The 19,135-nt window shown below is 36.4% G+C and overlaps 1 protein-coding gene across 13 annotated transcripts in view; it reads right to left on the reverse strand.

Moving 5' to 3' along the window:
* Positions 1–19,135, reverse strand: part of Celf2 (CUGBP Elav-like family member 2) — an 808,044-nt gene that overhangs the window by 327,231 nt on the left and 461,678 nt on the right. Inside the window, exon 4 of one of the 13 annotated variants that reach the window (XM_074056690.1) lies at positions 18,636–18,785. The exons of the other annotated variants lie outside the window; for them this stretch is intronic. The gene's annotated coding sequence lies outside the window, so the exon portion shown is untranslated. The remainder of the gene's footprint in view (positions 1–18,635; positions 18,786–19,135) is intronic. 13 annotated transcript variants of the gene reach the window in all.

Raw genomic sequence — 19,135 nt, forward strand, 5'->3', positions numbered from 1 at the left:
TATTTAGCAGCTCATTGAATTCCCACAACAACACTGAAGAGCAGGCTGAGCTTGTATTGTTACCTACTCAGCTGAAAAAGATCAAGTGACTTACCTGCAGAAGTGTAATAATGACAGAGCATGGGAACTCAGGCTACCAACCCCAAAGGACAGCCCCTTGCCACGCACAGCCTGGCTCAGAGACACACCCTGGCAAGGCATGGCTTTTAAAGAACATTTAGTGTAATGAACCTGAGACTTTTCTAATGTGTAGCAGTAACTTGAGAGTAAGATAGTAAATTAATGAACAATTAGCTCAAAGGTTGTCTCTGATAATTATATCAATTCCTTCAAAACTTTATTCTAAATGAAGGCTGAGGCTACTCAGACTAAGCAATTTGCAAACGAATTATTATTATTATTTGAGGTCAACTATCACATGAGTTAATTTCTAACTGTCTTGGTTGTTACTTAGGTTTGTAGGGAATTTTTTTTTCAAAAGTGTTATACCAGTAATTAACAAAGAAAAACAATAAAAACTTGACTGTTTCAATACCCTCTGTATCCAAGAAGACGTTTTAAACTTTATAAATTAAACTTTTAGCTAATAATGTGAACTTGATGAGATAAATATTAGGAAAGTGCTATGATATGGGAGTATTTGTGGGAAGTTGATTATCATGCAGTTTCTTGACCTTCCTAGATTTGCGCTTCCTAAAAATTCTTAAGAAGGTAAATTATATGTGCATTCATTTCTGTTACAGGCAATTTCCAGAATAAAGAGCTAAAATTTCAAAAGTAGCACTAATAACTCCAACTGTTTTCTTCCTTCTGTGACTTGTCTTTGCATCTTGACATTTACATTGCAAAAATAATAAAAAGTACCATCTCAATAGAAATGTATAATGTGAAGAGTGCTAGGAATGTATAGTCTCTGCTGAACAAATTCTTTCTTTGATGAAGGATGGAATGCTACCAAAAAAATCTTGCCTGCCTTTTAGATCTACAGCCTGAAAGAACAATTCTGAAATGTGGAGGCATCAATGCTAGAAAAATTTATTTAGTAGTTTGTTTCAGATGTCAAGACTTGCCAGGCTCATTTAAGAACCATAGCATATTGTTATGAAAGAAATATTGTGATGTAAATATGAAGTAATGACCAAGGTCTAAAAGAAATCAATTCCCAGCATACTGAGTGCATGGCACATGGTAGGCGCTTGGTGAAGTTGACGAACCACATGTGGATGGTTCCACTGATACAGAGCAAAATGCACAAAGTTCCTCTCAGAGGCAGGGTTTTTACTGGTGCAATGTGGGCAAAGCAGTGGAGTCTACAGAAGGGGGTGAGCCCCTGATAACACTAAGGGCAGGAGGCAAAGACCAAAGAATTGCCCACAATCCTGTTCTTCCAGACCCCACTGCTCCCTCTTGCCTTGGTGGGAGTAAGCAGGAGGGAACACTGAAAGACACGAGTATCAGAAGCCATTCCCTGAAATATAAAACTGACAGTTGGTTTGAAGTAAACCCTGAATAATGCTGGTGAAGAAAGAGTTTGGTGACAATCCGAGGAACTATGGAACAGGAGTTACTTTTATGTACTTTTATGTAACCAGTGATACCTCTTATCACTGGTAAGACCTACCTTTACCAGTGATAAAGAAGGGCCCTAATTTATAAGTGGACATTTCTTCCATAAGCTGTGGGACTCTTTACTCATTTTCAAAATGGAGATGCTTACTAGGATGAATGGGGCACAGGGATGAATAATCAGCAAGAATAATTATAAAGCCCCTTAAAATGATAAAGTATCATATTTATCCAAAAGTAAGTATAAATAATAAACCATGAAATACTTAGAACTCCTAGAAGCCACTTGAAAACAGGTACTAGATAAATTTAAGATTATTATAAAGAGTAATAATGACAGCTTGCTGTAAATGAGAGCAGACCAAGAACTAGCTTTAGAGATTACGTTTATTGAAGACAAATTGATGAAAGGAAGAAAGTACAAGATTTCCCACTAAAATGAAATACCTTAAATAGCCCAGTTGATAAAAATATCTGGCTTTGGACTGTGAACTTTCATGACTTAGCAAACAACATGTTCACAAATGAGTGGTCATTTTTGGAATAATGTTTGCCAAGGCCACACTCAGGCATGTGAGAAATCTTGAGATGATCATAGCTGAATATCCAAAAGTTAGGCATTAGTATTTACATGGGAAATGGAGCAAGTGTATTACTGCTCTTTTTAAGGTGAATACATGCACAAGTAACTGCCTTTCTGCCTGCTTAAGCTTCCATATCAGAGAAACTACAAACCTCACCATTATCCACACATTTAAAAGGGATTGTGGAGTTTGGTGTACTTGGGGATCCCTTTTTCTTAGTAGCTTTGATTCTAGGGACTCTTAAGTAAATAGCACAAAATTGACAAAGACCAGCTTTTCTTTATGGAAAGTAAAATCAAGACAGGGATTCACATGAGTATATGACAGAAACAGAAAAGAAACCCAGATGATGTAGGGAAAATGATTATTAAAACCACCACAATGCATATCTTACAGAATAGTCAGGAGATTCAAGGGTTACTTTTTTCTGTGTCATTTTTCAAGATTCAGTTATTCACTTTTTTACTTCATTATTAACTTTCTTCCATCTGAACCTAAGTTGTTGAAAACAGGGACTTTCTCTAATTTATCTCCTCTGTAGGACAAGGTATAGAATATATGAGAGACTTTATAAATATTTGCTCAATGGCTGGATTTCTCTGTGAAACATTCTTCTTGTTAAGTTGCCTAGTCTTAGTGGCTAACAGCTATGTCACACAATTTGTGAAATATCTACCAAGCCCAATAAAAAGCAGTCATTGAATCATTAGACTAGAACATGGGAGGGACAGAAAGATTAGGAAGGTCTTGCTCTTAACCTTAGGATTTTATACATTCCTTGAGATGGAATGATAAGTCTGTTGTTTTCATAAATTTTTCTACTTTAAAGTGCCTCTTATATAGGGGCAAAGAAAATAAAATGACAAAATTTTTATTCCTTCAGTAGTCTTCATAAATGTGGATATTTGGAAGTTGCTAAATTACAGGCAGGTGGGACTGAACATGGAAGTTGAGATGAACAGATGAGACATTCAGAATTGGGGGCAATGGAAGTGGGAGGGTGATATTTGTGGTTTCTTGACAAAAGCAAGCATTCCAATAGGCGAAGAGTAAGAATCAGAAGTCAGACCAATCTTTTCTTCTTTTGTTTTCAGCAGTAGGTTTATTTTGTGCATCTAACTCTTTACTCAGTTGTGCCACAGCCCCAAGTGTTGGCTTACTTCATATATCCTGAACTCTACTTCCCTCTCACCTATAGAGAGCTGCAGCAAGTTGCATTTTTATTGGTTCCAACCTCTGCTTGCTATTGCAAACAAAACAGTAAATGCTATTAAATGCTACACACATTTCCTTACATCAGTTCCTAATGATTTATAATCTTACTTTTTAAAGTGCATTAAATTTGATTCTGTTTCACACTGCAAGGATAGGCATATTGCATTACTTTGACTTCTTTATCCCTATTAAACATGTTACTATCATCAGGGTGTCTGTGGGAAATGGTCTAGAAACATAATTAAGTCATGCTTCAAAACAAAATTCCTGGAAGGTACATAGAGGCCACAGAAGTAAGGGAGACAAGGCAGAAGCAGTCTGGGGCTGATCTGATGAAGGACATTACATTTTGTGCTGAAGACTTTGACAAAAAGCCATGACAGGTTTTGGGACTCTAGAAAGATAACTCTGTTCTCAGTTATGGGGCATGAACTGAGAACAGGGAAGAGTCTAGAGGCAGAGGATGGGGCAGAATGGGAAACCACTTACAGGTAAGACATAGGGCCTATGAAGAGTTTCTTCTATGCATACGCCACTGCCTATTTGTTGCAAGATGCTCCATGTGAGATTAGTCAAATCTCTGAGCAATCCAGTAAATCAAAATTATCACCTATACTACACCAATGAAGAGATTGAGGGCACTAGGGATTAAGAAAGGCCCCAAATGACAAAACCAGTACGTAGTTAAAAAGCTTAGCACTTCACTATTTCACATTGCCTACGTAGTAACTACAGAGTAAGGAGAGGGGTCAAAGATGACTTAGTCATGGTGTGGACAGCTAAATGGGTCAAATGAAGAAAACAGAGGAGAGAAAGATAATTCTGATATTTCCAGCATAGACAATATGGCTAATGATGATTCTTCAACTAAGAAGGAAGCCAAAAATAAGGTGAAAGGATGGATGGGGAAGATGCCTTATTTCACTGAGAACAAGTTGAGCATGGGATACCCATGGGCAGATCTTTCAAGTTGATTAGCAACACTGTAGTATATGAGATCAGTCAGGAAGAGATTTTAGGGTGAAAAATGAGAATTGGACCAAGACCAGAACCTCAGAGTGAATCAAAAATTGAGGAGAAAACAATGAAAGATGCTCCAATGAAAAAGACAGGAAAACATATTACAAAAGGGTTTAAACCTATTGGAGAGAGAAAATGTACATGGTTATGAGTTGCCTTGCCCTAAATGATATCATGAATCATTTGTTTGGATGTTAAATGGAAAAAAGCAGGGCAATACAAACAAGAGGCAGGAAAGTTTCAGAAACCAGTTGGGAACTGGGGCAATCACCTAGCAGGCAGCCTAGTTTTAACAGGAAGCAGGCTACTTCTGTGCCTGCAAACTCAATGAAAAAGAAGCTGGGGCAGAGGGGAGAAGTAGATCCTAAAGGTCATAGTTAAATTCCTTGCTTGCACTGAATTTAGCCAAACATTCCACTGCCTGCCCTGACTTCTAAGATAGAAATGAAAGTGCCTGGCTGTCCTTCATCGTGTCCTCTAATGCATAACTAAAAATATACCAGGGGAAGGGGCAGAGGCAGGGGACTGGACAGGAGCAATGGTGCAGAACAAACTCATATGCTTCCAAAAGGCTGCTTGGAACCAATATTTCCAAAAGCAACAGCAAAAGTAGTTTTTGAAGGTGTCTGTGAATTTTGCCTGATAAGGATTTCAAAAGTTAAATTATAAGCTCTAGACCTGGATAGCATTTTCTGGGTCACTTGTTTTACACTTTCAAAGTAAAGTTTCACATCCTTAAAGAAAGGTAACCATAAGTGTTCAGGTCACTAAATATTCATGAACTAAATAGAGGCAGTTGGAATCCAGATTAAAAACCTCTTTTGGGGTAGAGTTGGGAGGTAGTAGGATTTGAACTAAGGCCTTGCTAGGCAGGTGCTGTAGCTCTGGAGTGATACCCTCATCCCTTATTTTTCTTTAGTTATTTTTCATATAGCTTTGCACTTTTTGCCAGGCCAGCTTTGGACCATTATCCTCCTACCTGTGCTTCCCACGTAGCTGGGATTGCAGGCATCTACTGCCATTCTTGGTCTTGTGTTCATTTTTAATTCCATAACCAAAGTGTGATTTGATGAATATAAATACATATAAACTAGAATTCACATGAGTAAAACTGTCCACAGAGACAATGGGAATGAGTTGAACAATACTTTCTCCAAAATGCACCCAATTCCCACCATCTACAGTCTTATAATTCAGGTTATCATACCTCTGAAGAAATCTTCCTGTCTCTAATCTCTCTGGCTTTGATCCCTACTATGGATTTCAGCCAGAATTATTAAACATTGGACTATGGTCATAATTGTCTCCTGCTTAGAACCCATTGAAGTTTCCTCCTGTCCTTCAGATGGAGTCTAAGCCATGTAACATGGCTTACAAGCTCCAACTACAGCCACAAGCTCCAACTCATCTCTCAGGTGTTTGTACCAGAGAGATGCCTTTGCACCTTAACTTCTTCCAGTTTTTCAAAGACACAATTTCTCTTTCCTCTGTGCTTTTGTTCATACGGTTTCCTATTCTGTAAAACTCCGATGGTCCCCACCCCCTCACTAAGGTTTATTTCTGTGTATCCTTCAGGATGCAGCTTAAATTTCAAAGTGCTGAGCACCAAAATAGGTACTCAGAAATACTGGTTGGCTGAGAACATCATCACATCAGCAATGAAAGTACAAAGATGCCATCATATGGTCTCATTTTACAAAAATAAAAACCAAAACCCATATGATCAGAGCAAGCCTCTCCCCCTTTTTTGAGGGATGACAATGTCAGTTATCTAAAATTGAATTACACAATGGAAGATTCGAAAGAGGCACTAGACACAGCCTCTGCTCTCAAGGAACTGATAATCAAGATGGAAAGACACAACTTCCAGGTAAAACAAAGAACAATACAGGATCAATTGGTGTGGGATTTTATGAGCCCTAAGAGCTCCAAGGCAAGAGAGATGAGAAGTGTATGTAGTAATCAGAGAGACTTTCCAGGGTGGGCGTGGGGGACCGGACTTGGAAGAATTTTACAGGGTACAGTTTCATTTGCTTAGGACACAGAGGGAAAGTGTGAGGATCCCATGGAGAGGAGGCCAGTTTGAGGTGGGTTATGTGGGAGACTGCAAAAAGCATGCCAGGGGAAGTTAGCATTAGATGACCAAAGGTGGAGGAACTGACATTAGGGAGTGAGGTCTTCCCATGAATCTTGTAAAACGGGCAAATGAATCTGATTTAGCATAGTAAAAGGTGGAGATTCTGTCTATCATCTTTTAGCTCTGTTTCTCTGGTTGAACTCTGATTGATATACCCATTCTCTGAAATATTTCTCTACACTTCCTCTAAACCTTGAACAGACTTCTCTTGTACAATTTACTATGCTTTATTGTCATAATTTGATGTTAGATTGGATTATTTTTCCAATTATTCAGGCCCACTTTCTATCAATGAGCTCATAATGCACTAGTGTAGGTAGAAGATATGCCCTCATTTCACTGGCATTAAGGATGACAACAGGACTTGCTTCATCTATGAAAACATTAGTAGACATTATGTGAAATGTGCCTGTGTGGACTGGTTTAGGATTTATGCATTGTGACCTGACATGAGAAATACTTGTGCCAGAGAACCTGCTGCCCCTTCTCCCTGGGCCCCAGAACACACATAATGTAAAAATTTGAGTTGAACACACAGCAGGAGCCAAACTCAGTTGACTAATATTCTAAAAGAGAGCCACCCAGCTTAGCCCTGTCTAACGACCTTTGGTCATCAGACCTGAAAGTATAAGAATAAATATTCATTGCCTCAAGCCACCATAGTGTGGAATAATTTGCATGTAGTCTTATTACAGAAGTTAATTAGTCAATTTATTTTCTTATATGTTCCTCAATTATTTGTTGATCCATTGAGATCAAGAGCCATGATGATAATTTCCATATCTCCAATATAAGACGCCTGATACACAGTAGCTGTTCAATAAATGTCAAATAATAGGATAAACAAATGACTGCGTGATCAAAGAACCACAATGAAGAAAGGCATCCAAAGTGATGTTTTAGGAAGAAGAAAGTGATAAAGGTGTGTAGGATAGAAATGAGGTTAAATGAGCCTGGAAGCAGGTAGTAAGCATCACATGGTCTGTAAAAAATTGTGAGACAAAAGTTGTTTGCCTTTCACTTTTAGATGATCAAAGGTTCAAGAGGCCATGGGGCTGCCATGTGACTCCAGTGATCTTTTGTTGTGGTACTAGGAATGGAACCCAGGGTCTTGTGCATGAAAAGTGTGCACTCTGCCACTGAGTTACACCCTGAGCTACTCTTCCCAGTGGTCTTTGAACAACACTTCTTCCATTCTCTCAAGTCTTTGGAGACAGCTACAATTCCTGTCTATAGCCACGAATAATATTAGGGAAACTGACAAAAGATAAAAGCCTGAAACTCCTCAAAAAAACTAAAGAACAAAATTACTAGGAAGTAGAGTGTTCTTATTCTTCCTTCAGATAACCTTGTTTCTGTGTAATCATCTAATTTGATCAGGGCAGTTTATCTCACCCTTGATCAACTGATGGTCTGTGTTGGTGACAGGCAGGTGTGACACCACACGTGAGACTCTTCAGGCCCTTAGCCTGGTTACCCAAGGACTCTGCAGCCTGTTCTCCCCAGTCTCCTCAGCAGCGGTCATTCCCACTGAGACTCTTGTCACATTTCCTTAACATATGTGTCATTGGCCTGTCATTAGAATTGTCTTAGGAGACAGTTTGAAGGATGCCAAATTTCTTAGCTGTCTTCAGTTGAACTTTGCAACCCTTTTTCTTACACTGAGCAAACAACACACGTATACATACATGAGCATGTATACCCAACACCACACATACTCACATGTCTTCCACTGTGTTTTAGAGAACAAAGAAATAATATGCATTTTGTATGATGTCAATCATAACCTGAGATTAAAGCTGCCATTTAATGCAGTCAAAAGTTATACTCACCAAACTCAGGCTTTCTCTGCCTAAGCTCTGAACTTCAAAAGGAATACTTTGTAGAGAAAACACATACACGCATACACACAAAGCAACACACACACACCTGACTTCAGAAAGATGCTGTAAGCATCTCAATGCATTTTATTCTCATTTCTATAAATAAGGCCCAATGCCAAGAACACCTGCAAAAATCCTTAGCATTATGCAAAGCCACTGAGAATACATACTGCCCCTGATGGTATCCAAACCTTGTTGACATAGTAGAAAAGTTTCAGATGCCACATTGGTGAGTAACTCGGTGAATCCAACTTCTAGGCTGTTTCAGGCTGAAACAAAACTTGTTTTGTAGCACTCATGCACCCAGAAATCTTTGGAAGAAAATTTTCTTTTATAGCCTGTATTTGGCATTTGCTACAAATGAAAATTATCAGTATAATACAGTGAATTCCCACTGAGCATGTAATATTATACCACTAAAACTTTACTAGTAAATGGTCTTAATTTAGACACTGTTAACTCAGATATAGTGATAATTTGGACATACAATGTGATTCTTTTAAAAATAATGCTTATGACTTTTTAATGATTATAAAAGCAATTCATGTTCACAATATTGCCTGCAAATACCAATAAGTATAAAGAAAAAAATGATCACCACCCATATCCCACCAGAAAAAAAATTGTTTAACTTTGGAATATTTCCTTTTAGCTATTTTCAATGCATATATTTCAATTTTATATAAAATTTTTATATAAAAGAGATTGTCAGTATTTTTATACAACAGGAGGCATTTTTCTCTTGTTAGTAATGACTTAAAAAAATGTTTTCCAAGGGTTGAGGATTTAGCTCAGTGGTAGAGAGCACTTGCTTAGCAAACACCTGGTCCTTAGTTTGGGCCCTAGCACTGAAAATAAAATAAAAAGAAAATAAGTTTTCCAAGAAATGCATATTATTTCATCTCAAGGATGTCCCATAATTTATTAAGGGGTTTGAATCAGGGCCTTGCAATAGAAATAAAAGCTCTCTACCTCTTGAACCATGTCTCCAGCCCTTTTTGCTTTAGTTGTTTTTCAGATAGGGTCTTGTGGTTTTTCACCTGGGTCAGCCTTGAACCATTATCTTCCTACTTATGGTTCCCCCATAGCTGGGATTATAAGCATGTATCTCCACACTTGGCTTGTTTTCTGAGGTACTCTCTCACTTTTTTTTGCCTTGGCTGGCCTAAAACTGGGATCTTCCTATCTCCACCTGGGATTACAGGTGGGGCTTTACAGGATTACAGTGCCTGGCCAAGATGAAAACTCAAACATGAATTTTGTGGGCATGTTTGATTTTCTTCTGAGAAAAAAGAATTATTTTAGGGCTTAACACATATTGCTAAATTGCTTTACAGGACATTTGAAAATGTTGACATTACCCACATACAAGAGTGCATACCTTGCCATTCTCTCAAATACACTATTATTTGGTTTTATATTTGCAAATGTGCTGAGTAAAATGTCACTTCACTGTGTACTTGTGTTTCTTTGAATCCTAGTGAAGATAAATATTTTCCCCAATGTTTGTTGTCATTGTCATTTTATGGTCAGATTACATGCTTCAGCCATAAGTTAGTGATCTTTAAAGCTGACTTGCAACAGTTTTCTCTGTTTCCATATTTTAATGCTTTAAAATTTTTTTCCAGTTCATTTACTTTAATAAAACATTTCTGCTGCTGAATTGAAAATCTTTTATACAGCTTAATGATTTATATTATTTTGCTTCTATTTCATTTTACTTTTTAAATAAGAAGCTTTACCCACCCAGAAAGTACATTGATACCTTTGTATTTTGCTGGCTCTTATTTTTACTATTTGATTCATGTAGAATTAGTTTTTGTGTCTGTAATAAGATTAGGTTTCAACCTGAGTTTTCCCCCTTTTGCACCTAGGTAATTTTACCAATATTGTTTATTTGGTTTGTGTGTGTGTATGTGTGTGTATGTGTGTGTGAGTGTGTGTGATTTTGGAGTCTGAATTCAGGACTTTGCACTTGCAAAGCAGGTGCTCTACTGCTTGAGCCACACCTCCAGTCCATTTTGCTCTGGTAATTTTGGGGGGTCTCACAAACTATTTACCTTGGCTGGCCTTGAATCACAATCCTCCTGATCTCAGCCTCCAAAGCGGCCAGGATTATAGGTTTTAGCCACCCACAACCAGCCAATACTACTTATTATCTGATGCTTTTCCCAGTGTTTTTGAGGTGAGATGTATGTGTTTATGCATCAGATCAGATCAGATCAGATCATCAGAGTCCATGTTACCAAATCTGTCTGTCGTTTCTTATCTTGGGGACTCATTGCTTTAGTAATGAAAAATTGGTAATAATTGATAACATCTGATTATCCTAATCTATATTCTTTCCTTTCAAAGGGGACTTCAGTTGATGTTCAGAACTATCTTCTCTATTCAAAACAACTCCACTGAGATTTTATTTATTTATTTATTTATTTTTTAGGGCTGGGAATTGAACCCAGGTCCTTGTCTGTTCTAGGTATGTGCTTTACCACTGAGCTATATCTCAAGTGCTTTTAGTGGGATTTCAGTTTGTGTTTGTGCCAAATCCTTGAGTTGGGACATTTTGAAATCTTTATAGCACGGTTTTTCATATCTGCAATCATAGGTTAACCCTGAATTTACTGAAATCTTAATGTTTTCTCTCTTAGGGAGGACAATATTTTCTTCAAATAGTTTCCACATCTGTTACTATTGATTTACGATAACATTATTGATTAAATATTTTAATATTACCCTTAAATTCTTATAGATTTTACTTTTTTCCCTATTTTTTATATGCATGTTTATCTCTTTACCAAATGACAAAATTTTATTTTTGTGTTTCTAATAAGCATTTCTGTTATTTTGCTTCTTGTTCTGTGTCTTGTTCAGACCTCCCAGAACATTATTTAATGAAAGATGGTAATTTGAGTCCTGGTCCATCTCCTATTTAGTGCTTGGTTTATGATGGCCATCTTTTATTAAAATTTAAAAGTCCCTTTGCACTCCTGGTTTTCTAATTTCCCCCTACTCCCTTAGGAATAAAGGTAATTTTATTGAAAATCCATTGAGATTTCTTTTCTTATTGACCTACTAAGATGACTTATTATATTATTCATTAGAAGCTTCAATACCTTTTTATTCTTGCACAAAACATGATTGGTTGTGAATATTCTATTTTTGGAGTATGTCAAAGGTTATAAGTTGAAGCATGATATTAAATAGAAATCTCAAAGACTATATAACTTTTGAGTAAAAAGTTAAAAGAAATGGTGTAACCTGAATAAGCTTAGGAAACAGATTTAAAACAGCCTTGGTGTGATATCTGTTTTTATAATATACACCATTTGACTAAGTAGTATACTATACTTTAGTTTATAACATTTACAATGATAGTTTATATTTGGGAAAGTTACTAATTTTGAACAGACTTCTGAATTAGTGGGGTATTAGTACACTTCCCAGAAATGAAAAAAAAAAAAAAGAAACCTCTGAAGAGCTGTTATAAGTTTTCCCTACTGACTGAGATATTTAAAAATTCTCAATCATTTTGCTACTTGTACTTTGGACTGAAGCATCTCTGTGTCTTGCCAATCTTAATTTCTTTCATTAATACCTTGAGACACGTTTCAAGTGGTAGAATTAAATTGAAATGGTGGGACTAAAATTAAAGATCACCACTGCCAAGTAGTGTATCCATGGCTGACCTTCAGAAAAGTCTCTTGGTAACTTTTAGTTTCTTCACATAGGAGAAACAATTTAAAGAGTTCTACAGTGTTCCCTTAATATTTTCATCAATTATGCTTTGAATTGTGCTTCCTTTCTCCACTGAAAATTCTCAGGGCAGAACTCTCTTCTGTGCTCATATGCACCTATCACTTATGGTGACAAGGATGCTTGACCACTGTGATTCTGGTTGCTGATATTTACTTCATATATTCTTCCCAGTGAGTCTGGCCACAGTGTTGTGGGGTGGTCTTAGACAGATTAGTTGAACCACCAATGACAGTTCTGCCACAGTTACTGTAAATGTGTTTTGAACCTGCTGAATTCATTAATTCAATTTAATTAAAAAAAATCACCGAGTAGTTATCGTGTACCTGGAACTGTATTATAGTATAAAGATGCTCAGTCTGATTATATAACTACCCTTTCTCCTTCCTAGTTAGATTAAAAATTTAAATTCTACTAATTATCAATATCTAGCTAATTTCAATATTTGAAAAAATGACTTAAAAATCACCTATCACACTTTTTCACCTTTAAAATATGATGCATTTATCACACAGGAAAACCCATAAAATGTGAATATGAGGAAGATAGAGTAAAGCAGATAAATTTATAAGATTAGTCAGACTCACATAAAACTTGATTTTATGTCTATATCATAAAATAACTTTTCTAGATATTAGAAGGGGGAAATTCTACCGGCACTTTTAAGTATCTGAGATTTTATCCAATTCTATGAAAAACTAACCTTCTGAACATTTTTTGGCTTTTCAATAATTTGCAATACAGAAAACTTATTCTGTTTTTTAAAAGTTCGCACTATACAATAATTCTGTTGTTGCTGTATGATGTAGGGAAATGAACAAAAATGGAAATGAATCCATTGTCTGTAGAATTTTTAGAAGTTCCTTATGAGATACATAGATATAGAAATGATCAGAATTCTCTTTCAAATTTAGTGATGTTTCTGCAATATGATCTCAACATTCAACTAGTTTGACCTGAATTCCTATATGGTTAAGGCCACAAAGTTCTTCAGGAGGAAGCAAAAGAGTACAAATTTTACCAACAAATGTAGCCTTCTATATGGTTAGATAAAGTAATGCCCATTGGCTGCCCAGGTATAGGGGACATCATCTTGTTGGCGATCACCATGGTAACACTTAAGACTTAGCTTCATAGGCACACATCCACTGATCTTCATAGAGAAGAAGGAAAAGAAGAGGGGGTAGAGAATGAGGAATATGGGCTTTCAAAGAGGAAAGCTCCAACTCTATTTTATGTATTATGACAATGACAAGGGCAAAGTTTTAAAGATGGCTGCTGCTTATTCTACATTTCACTAAGGACACTGTTTCTGGCATGAACGAGACTCCCACACACAGCATCAAAATCCTCACAAAAGGAAACTTGTACAAGATGATTACCAAGCACATACATTGAGACAATGTGTGCTTTGTGATCAATTAAAATGCAAGAATAGACTGCAATGGGGCGTCTTACAAAAGGGCCTTTTTTCTCAGTACTTAAAACAAGGCAGATCTATCAAACTTAGATAATGCAGTGCCAGGATGATTTAATTGTCAATTACAAATTACTTAAGTGTATTTTAATGATCTATATAAAGCCTTATTTTTTTAACCTCTAATAGCTATTAATGGTTGTTAAAGAAAATGAAACCACTTTGCTGAGATGTAATGCAGGGGTCTATTAAGAATAAGTTTTCACAATGATAAAATATTATCACAAAAATGTGAACTCTTGTACTTTCTAATATTTTTGAGTAGGTCAATCTTCATTCTGCTGAAAGAACATTTCCTACAAATTACTGCAATTACAGTTTAAACATCTTCGTATATATTATGCATAGAATAAATGTTACCTAATTCCCAGTCAGAATGTTTCTTCAGAACTTGGAAAGGGAATGAGGGCAACTTAGTGTCACGTGTTCTTAAAAAGTTTTAGAAGATTTGTAAAACTAGTCATTAGAATAAACTTGAGCGAACACACTCACCCCTATTTATCTTCATTTTTACTCTGGTCCCTGTTTCCTTTAAAAATTATTAAAAGACTTAATTATAGAAGTATTTTGTGCTGTCTATAAGGGCAAGCATTTAGTCAATTCAAGGTATGGGTGTACCTCAGTTAACATAAGGATGTCCCTTCAAAGAGAGTGTAATTCATATTTACATATTCAAATAGTTATTTAAAATGTAATAGGGGGTCTTACAAATGAAACAAAATCTAAAGAGTGAATGCTTGTAAGACAGAAGAAACATTTTGCAATCAAACCATTATTTCTTAGTGAATCCATTTATAAGCCTGACATTTCTGCATGGTGTTTCTATCTATACACAACTGAAGCCATCCTCAAAGTGTAACTTTCCCTGTGCTTTAGGATACCCACTGGACAAGGAGCTGTCAGGGAAATGAAATAGTGTCATTGAGTCAGAATAACTAGCATCAGGCCTCTGTCCACATAACCTAGAGTCATTTAGACTTTACAATTATCCATCTAGCTAGTAACTATAGATAGTTAAATAAGCTAATCAGACAAAACAGAATAGCTATTTCATATTCAGCAATTATTCTATGTGGCCATCTGCATTGATCACATTAAGCAGCTATCAAAACTTTATTTAACTGAATCTATTATGATTGGATATGAAATGGAAAGATGGGCTTTTGAGTAAGAAAGGGTTTGGAGTTCAATTCTGACTCAGTAAGAATTTGTGTCCTTCTGCATTTCTTATCTGAGATTATTCACTCATCTGTGAAGTACGGATAATACATATCTTACATGAATTTTGCAAACATAAAAGAAATTAATAGATGTCAAGAACCTGACACCTAATAGATACTCAATAAATGTTTATTTTTATTTCTTATGCTCTTTTCAACCTTGAGATCTCAAAAAATCAGCAAATTCACATTTTTAAATCTTCCATTCTCAATTAATAGCTCAGTAATTGAACTCAGGGTTATATGCAAATAGAAATGCTTGCTCTTAAATCCTTGGGGGCAAGAATCAAAACCTACATTAAAATATATATATATATGTGTGTGTGTGTGTGTAGATATATCTTCAGCAGCACCTACCATAGCATAGGACTTTGATAGACATTAAATAAAAATTAATTTATCAAGAACTTGCCAGTTTTGCTTTTCTTGATAATACCTTCCCCCAACCATTGCTATCAAATCTGTGTGGACTTTTAAAGTCTCAGTTTTCTCATCTATAAATGAAAATCATATAATTTTCCCTGCCTGATAGAAAAGAAAGGATTAAATAAGGAAATGCATGAAAGCGTCAATGCAATGCCTGGTACCCAGAAAGTGCACAATAAATGTTAGCTTTGTTTTTTATATTTCAGTGGGAAAATCTCAATATAAAAACGCAATAAAATTAGTGGAGTCTTAGAAAGGAGAATAGCTATGGCAAGCAGTGTTGAACTATCTACTTTATTTGAGTCTCAGTGAAAAAATAATGGGGCCTAGAAGGTAGAACAAAGTAACTTTTTGGTATTCATCAAACAGGCATAGAAACTCAGTATTTTAAAAGTATAGATGACAACTGTGAAGTACGTATTAACTTGCACAAATTACTGTAGGTACAGATTCCAACTTTGATTATATTAGGCCATATCTATGCTACTTCTTCTGGCTATTAGTTTTAGTGTAGCAGCAATAGAGTATTACTAAGTGTGTTATTTAAACCAATAGATGTTTTGACAGGTAGCCACAGTTTGGGGAGCCCATTTCCCCTTCAGCCTTTCAACAACTTACACATGCTTCTTACAACCAAACAGACTACAGAAGAAAGATAGCTGATCACAGGTATTTAATAGAAGTCAAGATAATGAAGTGGGATTCAAATGAAAAGAACAAAATGAATGGGAAGCATTCATGCATTCAACAAGACTTACTGGGCACCTAATGCATACAAACTCTGGAGTTCAGTGGGAATGTCATGAGGACAGAGAGCCTTCATGGGTCCCTAGCATACAGCCCCATGCAGTAGTAGGATTTTGTGACTTTGATGTAAAAATCTGTGTGTAGAAGTAACAAATTAATATGTGGTTCCATGCCAGTTAAGAAGTAATGCAATTAGAAAAAGAAAAAAGAGCTGATGAGGTAGCTCATACCTGTCATCCCAGCTACATGGGAGGTGGAGATTGGAGGATCACAGTTTGAGGCTAGTCTGGGCAAAAAGTTAGTGGCATTAGAATAACTATGTAATGTGTGTGTGTGTGTGTGTGTGTGTGTGTGTGTGTGTGTGTGTGTGTGTGTGTGTAGGAAAGAGAGAGACAGAGAGACAGAAGGAGAACATGAAAGCTATCAGAAAAGCATCCCAGTTATTGGGAAGAGAAAGTACGGGCCTCCTGACGCAAATCTAGTTGGTGGGTTTGAGAAACATCAAAAAGCCCCACCCAGCTTAAGCAGAGACAGCTAAGCAGCATGTGGTGAAAGAAAGAGGGGCTTCAGGGTGTGGACTTGCAAGATCATTACAATAAAGACACACCAGAGCCTAACATCGAAGGAGGCCTTTCTAAAATAAGATGGGTACCATCTTGGAAGGGAAAAGAAAAAATAAGATAGCTTCTTTCAAATAAACATGCAGATCTCTAAAGGTTAAATTCTATGGTTTGGGAAGAAAAACTACGTGACAAAGTAGAATATCACTGGAGCTTCTGGAGAAGGGGGAAAATATAACTGATTCAAAGTTGGTTGCCCAAATCTGACACTCCCGTGTGTTCATTGTTCTTCAGCATTTAAAACATTTGCAATTTCTCCTTGCATTCTTATCTCTCTCTTCTATTTTTAGCATCTTGTTAGGGGAATAAAAAGGCAGATGTTACTTCGTTGAATTACTAGTGCTGACCTTACACATTGCCTTTTGTGTTGCCTTTCTGGATACTGTCAACATTCCCTCTAAAAATAATGGCTTTGACTTTCTTACAAATATCGCAAAGGTACAGAAGAAATAGTTACCTACTAAAACCTTTGTGGTTCAAGTTTTCCTCTTTCATGTTCTCATTATCAATATTCTATTTCCCCACATCTTAGATGCTTTACCATGTACCTACTGATTTATGGGCCTCATCAACTTTGACTTGCTCTTTAGTTGAAGTACTTTGGATATCAATCCAATGTGATTTGTATTTAATTAGTATCATTAATAATTATTTAAGAAATTTCCACAGCTTGCCCTTTTTCTTCTTTCTTGGATTTATAACCCAAGGTTTGATGATCTGTGGTTTGCTATCATACTAGTAGCACAATTAGAAGGCACATTCCTGGCACCAAGAGAACATAACTTACACTATTCGGAGTATAAGATAAAAATTGTCGTGTTGGAGGGACCCCAGATATACTCACCTCCTTTCCTTACCAATTTCCTTCCTGGAAAATGATTACCACACCTTGGGCAGAGAGGGAGGGAAGGGCTTCAAGGGCAGAAAACTGCTCTGGAACTGGAGGGCTGAAGAATGGTTCCCTTTCTGTTTCGTAATTCTTTCTCTCCTTTCTTTATGTTCAGTTTTGAGGCTAAGGGCAATAGCTTTACAGCATAAATAACCAAAAGCTGTTGAGTTTTGATAGGTGTCCCCACCTGGCAATTGCTAGATATAGCTCTGGTATTCTATTCATAAGCTACTGTAATACTCCACATTGTAGCTGGGTGTGGTGGTACATGCCTTGGGAGGCTGAAGCAGGAGGATCACAAGTTTTAGGTCAGCCTGGGCTACATTGTGAGACCCTGTCTCAAAAAACACAGGCTGAGAATGTAGCTCAGTGCTAGAGCTCAAGGCCCTGGGTTTGATTCCCAGAGCTGAAAAAAAAAAATGTCTAAATTGTGTTAGTGTATCCTTGGCGTGTATGAAACAATTTTGAGTTTTAATACAGCCAATTATTCTGGATACTGGTCAAGTTACTGTTGCCAATCTCATCACTTTTATGTCTTCAAAATATACAAAACTCCCCAAAGACCTAAGTGCTATAATGAATTCATGCTGTCTTAATTAGCTACCAAGCAAGATCACCAATAAAACATAAATATAGGGAAAGCCTTCTGATTTAACCTACTTTTTACATAGCTTTTCGAAAGAAGCAAATCACGTTTAATCAATATTAAATTGCCCCCCCAACTTACAGTATTAGAACTGTAAGAAGATAATGAAATGATTAAACTATGGCAGAGATGAATCTTTTAGTTGAAGTATTAGGTTAAAATTGGATATTCATTTTCTGAATAACTGAAAATTGTATAAAACCAATATCTTGGGAAGTCTAGAAATGTTTTGAGAACAGTTGCTTAGATTTGATTTTTGAATTGATAATTTTGATATGAGTCAAGTGTAGTGATTTCATGAAAACATTCTTATAAATCTATTCTCAACTTCAAAGAATTGCCTGATGTGAATTTCTTTTCTCTGAAAGAAAAATCCCAAGCCCTTACGTCTTTCTTAATATATTAATTTTTGTGTATAGCATATTAGCAGTTATAAGTAATTGAGCTCTTACCATATCAGGTACTGACTTCAACTCTTCGTACACCATTCATTCTTCACAACAATCCTAGGAGATGGGGACTACTGGTATTCCCATTTGACAGCGTGACAAACGAAGAATCTGAGTGCTGGATTGTTAAGCACAGTGCTCAAGGCCACACAGCTATGAAGCAAGGGAATCAGAATTTGAGCCCAATCCAATTTCAGGGCACATGACAGTGAACTGCCAAATAGTCAATTAAAGTCCAGTAAAGAAAGTGTACAAAATTACTCCCAGTTTTCTTCAAAAAACTGCAAAATTTTCCCCTGTAATTTTAGAAGCAGATGACATTCAGGAAAATGCTTTCTTTCCATTTTCATGTTTTAGAATATCTAAATTGACTCACTCCTAATCTTTAAAATTTGTACATTTCACACCAGGAAAGACAGTCGAAGAAGGGAACATTTTATTCCCAACTGACATTCTGGGTTTAAATATCCTTTGCAACAGTTTTGTTTTGAAAGATCTCAGTG

This window comes from Castor canadensis, chromosome 15 (genome assembly GCF_047511655.1).
Source record: "Castor canadensis chromosome 15, mCasCan1.hap1v2, whole genome shotgun sequence".
Classification (NCBI taxonomy): Eukaryota; Metazoa; Chordata; class Mammalia; order Rodentia; family Castoridae; genus Castor; species Castor canadensis.